Genomic DNA, 7,144 nt, shown 5'->3' on the forward strand with positions numbered 1-7,144 from the left:
TCAATGTCCCTATTACTACTCTCTGAAAATTTAAAATAAAGTAAATCATCTTTTATTCTTCTATTACCATTTACTCTTCCATCTAGATACCTGTATCTAACCTCACAGTTACTCTTACAATCTGAGAATAAAAGAGAAAGTGCTATTATAAAAAGGATACACCTTACAGCCTTATTTAGATGCTTCATAGTATACACTATTTTAATTTAAAATTAAATTAAAATTGAAACAAAGCCTGTTATCATAGTGTCAGAGGGAAGAAAGCACAATTATTGAGCTAATACTCTATGCCAAGGCCTGGAGCTAGGCAACCCTATACATATTATGTTACTACTTTGCACAGATCATACAGATCTATATAATGTAGTTGTAATTGACCTTTTTATATATATATATAGTTGAGGATAGTTAGGCTGAAAGAGGTTTGATAACGTTCTGATGGTTAAATGGCTACTACATGGCAAGACAAAAATTTCAATCTAATTCAGATGCTAAAATTCAAACTTATTGTAAGGGATGGAAGAAATGTTGTGATAACGTTTTTAGGCTATGTTATCTCTAACATTGCTATGAGCATTAATATTCCGTGGGTCTAGAAATCCACACAGTGATATTTGCCTATGACTACAGTAATTCCAAAACAAAGCAACCTCAAATTAATATTTATTTTAACAACTAAGGTTAAGCAAAAGATAAACAAAATCATCTGAAAAATTTCTAAGAAGACAATAAAAGTATGACTCTGGAGCTGAAGAAGTAAAAAGTACAGTTCCTAATTACTTTTCCACCACATTCCAAGTCTATTTATGACAAGTGTTTGGAGTTTAAGTGACAAGATTTAGACAAGTGGACAAGCCATGGTTTAACTTAATATCATATCAAATATCAACAGAATGCATAGTATAAACTTGGGTACTCACTGCATGCCTTGTCATCACAAAGGCATGCTATTATTACCAAGTTAAGATGCGTAAGTGTGCTTGTACTCTGCCCTTCAGCTTCAAAGCAGAGTTGCTGTGGATCAAGACACCAACATTACAGTCACTGGTAATCCCAGTTAACTCCCGCGCCCAGTGTGCTATCCCCATATACGGCAATGGCATGCCCTGTGATTCACAGCCAAGGGGCTCTTCAAATAAAGCAAGGTCTGGGAGGCCCATAGGTCACGAACATTGAGCTCCACACAGGCAAGAGAGCAAATGTCCCATTCTTCTCATTTGCCAAATATGCCTCTCATGAAGTAAAGAATAAAGTTCCTTCTGAGATAATGCCCACCCCATTACCACAACAAATAGACTCCGAAGATTAAAAAAAAAAAAAAATGGAACGTTTGAGCTTGAAGGGAAGTTGAAGTTACTTAACACACTCTCCTTGATTTATGTGATCATAAGTAAGTACGTGGCCAGCATAAAGGTGCAGTGAGGTTGAAGATGAATCAGGGCCCCAATTGTCTTTCTTTTCATCTCTTTCTGAGGGTGATATTACAAAATGGTTAAGAGCTCTATATTAGGGTATAATACTCACGATTTTTGCAATTCTGCTTCTGTTTATGTTACCTGTATGCATGATTCTAGGTCCGTTATTTGTATCTCTTTGGTGAAGATTAAATAGGATGCTGCATGAAAGGTATTGCCATCAGAATTCATACAAGGTGGGTGTTTAATAAAAGCTAACTATAGATATAAATTATATTATTTATTCTCAATATCAAACATAACATGAATTTTTATTAATAAGGGAAAAATAGGAAGAGTAGGTTATGCCTTTGTTCTTTTGGGGTATTACTTTATTCTGTATGTATTGTAAGAAACTCCTGAGATCTCCCAATGTGCCTATGGATACTTGACCCAGCATTTCCGTCATTAACCAGCATCACTCCTCCCACAGGCTGCAGAAAGTCCAATTAATTTCAATTAAATTAAAATTTAAATCTAATTAAAGTAATTAAATGCAGTAATTTACCTACATTTGTAAAATGTGGTAACTAGATTTATCAAACAGCCATAACATATAGCACAACATTACACTTAGAACAAATCCTAGTGAAGTTTGGCAAACATGTCTCCTCCTTCCTTTTCTAAAACTTTATTCCCTTCTTTTGAGTCTGCCTCTTACTAAACCACATGAGCCGAGGTTCCCCTCCATTCCAGGAACATCTGCAACTTCCCTGTATTACATCTCACTGACTTTGAATAAGCAAAACATTGGAGGCCTGAAAAAGACCAACAGACTCACCCTCAGATGTCGTAATTCATAACAGAACAATATGTGAGCCTTCCCAGGGTCACTTGCATTCTTTGATGGTTTAGCAGAGAAATTATCCTTCAGTTGTAGAATTTTAAGTAAGAAAAATAGAGGAATATATTTTGAGGCAAATTGTTTTTCTAGTTCCTCCCAGAAAATGTCATTTCAAGATCTGCTTACTCTGTTGATGATGTCAGGCAAAATTATGGAAAAAAAAAAAAAAAACCTTTGTAAAGCTGAAAATGAAATGACCTTCCTGGATGTTTAATTTGCTGTTTTATGATTCAGTTCCCTGAATAAAACTAACGCTACTAGGCATTTATCTCAAAAACAATGAAAGAATGAATGCGGTCTTCTCCATGACACATGGCAAGACAGCTCATGAGCCTGTACTGACTTTAAGTCAGCCCAACAATTCAGCACTTGCTATATGCAAGACATGCTAGGCACCATGGGAATAGAACAAAATTTTTTTTGGTCAAGTGACATGAACTCAGTGGCTTTTCTCAGTAAGATTTAACCTTATTTACCTATTGCCCCCCAATTTTTTTTCTTTATTGGTAGACATCAGTACCTACTACATTGAATTATGTTGTCAATTGTGTCTGCCTTCCTCATTAGATAAGCTGTCCCTCCACGGCAGGCACCATTTGCTAGATGCATCTGTAGGCCCAACACTTAACATAGTACCTGGTTCTTAGTAAATGCTCGTTGATACCTAGGCCTGAAAATCCCAACACTGTATTGCCCAGAGCTGATAAGCAGGTGCCAGTGAATGAATTCTCTGGGTTTAAAGGCCCACTTCTAAAAAGAAGAAATTAAGTTACCATAATGAAGCCCTGGAGTCAAAACAGAAATTTAACACATGTTAATTATTATCTATGTGTTTCAAGGTAAAGTTTAAGACACATTGTTAATATTTTTCTACTCTACAGATTAATATTTAAAGACATAATAATGTAAAATAACATCACCCACATACTCTTTCCTGAAAAAATAAAATTATATGTAACACAATGCAAAATTCTATAAAACAATTATTTAAAATTAGGGTGCACTTTCATTATTTTATTCCTGGTAAGATTGATAATATCTTACTAGATTTAAGGACTTCAGGCTTTAAAAAAAAATACTTTTTTCTCCTAAAAACCTTGGAAATTGTGGATTTGCTAGTTGATTTTCATGTGAATTATGAACATTTTTGAAGTACAGGTGCTCTTTATGGCTAAAAGTCATTAGAGAAAATTACCTTATCATAGCATCTATACATAACAAGGCAATGAATTCAGATAATTTCTTTATGTTTGAAATCCTAATATCCTCATGCCATTTTAATATCTTAGCTCTCTCTGGTTTGTAGTCTTTCTTCTCACCTCATTCTGCTCACAAATTGTCACTAAAATATAATTTAAGAACATGTTTATTTAAATGATCATTTCCTTAAAAAGTACTAAAACCCTCTTTGAATTTACAAAAAGAAAAAACACCTCCCCTTTTCTACCTGTAAGTTAATAGAGCCTAAAATGAATCAATTTTTCTTTGAGCCCATAAAAGCATATCAAATTCCCAATGCAAGCAATACTTATCTCACTTCTATATTGTATACAACATCACTTGTGATTACTGGTTATTTTTTTAAGTGGAATATTCTTTTTCCTCAGTTGACTTGAAAGCATACCTTTCCTTGAATTTTTACATTCATTTTGACATTAAAATGAAATACAATTTCTTTTGAACACACTTCAAAGAACACTAGCATTGTAAGAAAAGTAACTCTCTTCAATTATACTTGGAAATATTTGCCATCCTTTCACCTTGAATCAGTGACTTAACTTTACCTTACTCAAACAGATGCAACAATTGCTCTGGCGTTAGTACTACAAAAGTGTTCACAGAGAGTATGTAAGCTTCTATATGTGTTTTTGTGAGTATTCTATTTTTCTTCAGTCTATTACTTGAGTCATTTCATTGTTGCCAATGTTGCCAAAATATTGGGATTCCTGGAACATTTTGATGTTTTAAGGCACAAACAAGATAGAATATCTAAAATCAGTACTATTCTGGAAAATTTTTCAATCTGATTTAAGAATAACAACACAAAGAAATAATAAATAATGTTTTGTAGAGAAATCTTCACAATAACAGCTGACAAGATAGCCCAGTATTGGCCACTGAATTTATACCCCTTGCTCAGAAAAAAAGAAGCACTATGACTACTTGAATAATAATAAATATCCATAATTACTACTTATCTGCCAATCAACTATTGTCAGTTGTGTATGTATTTTAGGAGGAAGAAGACTATTATTCTAAAAGTATAAATTTGCTAACTTTTCTTGTATTCAAGTTGCAGAGAAAACTCTTATGTGAACAGCATGGTGGCTAGGCCCAGACTGGCAGCAGTCACTTTCATCAAGGCTTTGAAATAATGCATCATGTGACCACACAGGTCCACAGGCTAGTCCTCCTTATAAAGCTTCAGTGTGACTGGGGCTATACAATTCCTACTTACCATAATGTAATTTGTGGTCCAGGAAACAAGAAACCGGAGGTAAAGTTAAAAGTTGAACATGATATCTAGATCATAGATGCAGGTGATACAGCTTGCTAAAGTTAGAGTTCCAAGTTCTGTGATTGGGAGTAATGAAGCTCAGCAAGCTCCTTCTTGGGACAGAGATATTGCAGGACTTTTCCCTGGAAAAGTAGAACACCACTGCCACCAATCAAGCATGACTGTTCTGGGGAACTGGGAGTTCTGAGGAGCCACACCCAGTTCACATCAATAGGCCTGCTGGGTGTTGCTAAGAATACATCCTTCTAGCTTATCCCAGTGCACTATAACTTCTAAAAGAAAAATTTACAAATGGGCCGGGCGCAGTGGCTCACGCCTGTAATCCCAGCACTTTTGGAGGCGGAGGCAGGTGGATCACCTGAGGTCAGGAGTTCGAGACCAGTCTGGCCAACATGGTGAAACCCCGTCTCTACTAAAAATATTAGCCAGGCGTGGTGACAGGCACCTGTAATCCCAGCTACTTGGGAGGCTGAGTCAGGAGAACTGTTAGAACCCAGGAGGCAGAGGTTGCAGTGAGCCGAGATCACGCCTTTGCACTCCAGCCTGCGGACAAGAGCAAGTCTTTGTCTCAAAAAAAAAAATGTATACATACATTTTTATATATTTATATATTTAAATGTAATATATATTTATATGTAATATATTTTTATATATTTATATATAAATATATATTTATATATTTAATATATTTTTAATTTTTTAAATATATATATAAAAATGAATTTGACCTTTCCATGTTGTCTAACCCACTAAATGTTTTCCTTTTGTTTATAGGTATATATTAATGATCTACAATACAATTTTAATACAAGGAGGAAAATAGTACATATGTGAACATGAAGTAAATGACCATCTAATACCAGCTCTATTTCTGGATGGCTCTCTGTATCACAAGATTCGAATTGAAATTCATGTCAAAACATAAAACATATGTGTGTCTCATAAAAATTTAATAATACTTATTTTATTAGGAGAGTCCAGGATATCCTCAGGAGACATTAGATTCAATCTGGAGTTTAGGGTTCCAAAATGAAACAGGACACAGCTATGTGTTATGGGACTGCTACTAATAGGAATAGAACTAACAGCCCATGTTATCTTCCCCCAGAAGTGATTGGGCTAGATTAGAACTGTCCCAGTTTGATCATGTAGGATTCAAATAGCTTTAAAATTATCTTTATTCTAAGGCAATGCAACCAAAAGTCAAGGACATTTGGTTTCACACTGGGTTTTGCCATGAGCTAGCTTTAAAACCTTATAAATTAATTTCTTCATTTATTCAATAGTTTATTGACTGCCAACTCTGTGTCAGACACTGTTCATTACTGGAGATAGAGTCAAACAAATGCTACAAGATCCCTGCCCTCATGAACCTTATGATCAAACAGGGATGACAACTATTAAATATTATCACATAATATACAATAAATACTATAAGCAAAAATTACAGTCAGTTTGGGATTCTAACAAGGGGCCTGTTGAGTTAGGGAAGGCCTTTCTGAGATAGTGACATTTAAACCAACAGTTCTAAATTTTGCACATTAGAATCACCTGGGGAGCTGTAAGAACTATGAGTGTCTGGCTCTACTCCAGATAAAAAGAACTGAAGCTAAGAATGAGGTCTGGGTAGTGGCATGTATTAAAATTTCTCCTGAGTGGTTATAATTTATGGCCAGCATTGAGGGCCACTGATTTCAGCAGATACTGGAAAGCAGGAAGAAGCTGAGTAAAAAGAAAAAAAAAATGTTTTCAAGGCAGAAAAGCCCACCTTTGGCAAAGCACAGGAAACAGCCTGCCACATTTAGGAATTAGAAGGCAGGCAGTGAGAAATGGACTAGGCAGGGACTCTGGAGCTGGGTCCCTATGTGAGCAATTTGAAAGATTTGGAGTTTTGTTCTAAGTACAATGGAAACCTACTAAACATTTAGCAGGGAATTGACGTGACCAGTTGTTAGTGATCACTGTAGCTCCTCTCAAAAAAAAAAAAAAAGGATTGGTTAATAAGGAGATGAGAGGATGATGATGGCTTGCACTGGACTTGTAACAGTAGAGATGGAGAGAGAATTATATTAAGCTGTTTCAGAAGTAGAGCTGATGTTTTGCTGAATAAAATAAATGAAGGTGAAGGAGAAGTGTGAGGAAAGGTTCCCAGGTTTATGGTTGGAACAGCTGAGCAAAAGAGTGCACATTTGCTGAGATATTTAACACCGAAGGAGAAGATGAGGGGTTGGTTTGTACCTGTAAATGTAAGATACCCGTGAAACATTCGAGTAAAGGTGTCAAGTAGGCTGTTGGATATATGGGTCTTAGGAAACTGTCTAGAGATGC

General features: G+C 35.5%; 1 long non-coding RNA gene across 2 annotated transcripts; it reads left to right on the plus strand.

The window, feature by feature from the left end:
• Window positions 1–963: 963 nt before the first annotated feature.
• On the plus strand, window positions 964–5,684 carry LOC103881761. Of its 2 annotated transcripts, XR_004182044.1 has the most exons (4): window positions 964–1,390; window positions 1,575–1,651; window positions 4,096–4,795; window positions 5,591–5,684. It is a non-coding gene; the product is annotated as an uncharacterized LOC103881761 (long non-coding RNA). The 2 variants fall into 2 exon arrangements; XR_002520264.2 differs by having other exon boundaries at window positions 964–1,651.
• The last annotated feature ends 1,460 nt before the right edge of the window (window positions 5,685–7,144 follow it).

Source organism: Papio anubis, chromosome 2, assembly GCF_008728515.1.
Source record: "Papio anubis isolate 15944 chromosome 2, Panubis1.0, whole genome shotgun sequence".
NCBI classification, from domain to species: domain Eukaryota; kingdom Metazoa; phylum Chordata; class Mammalia; order Primates; family Cercopithecidae; genus Papio; species Papio anubis.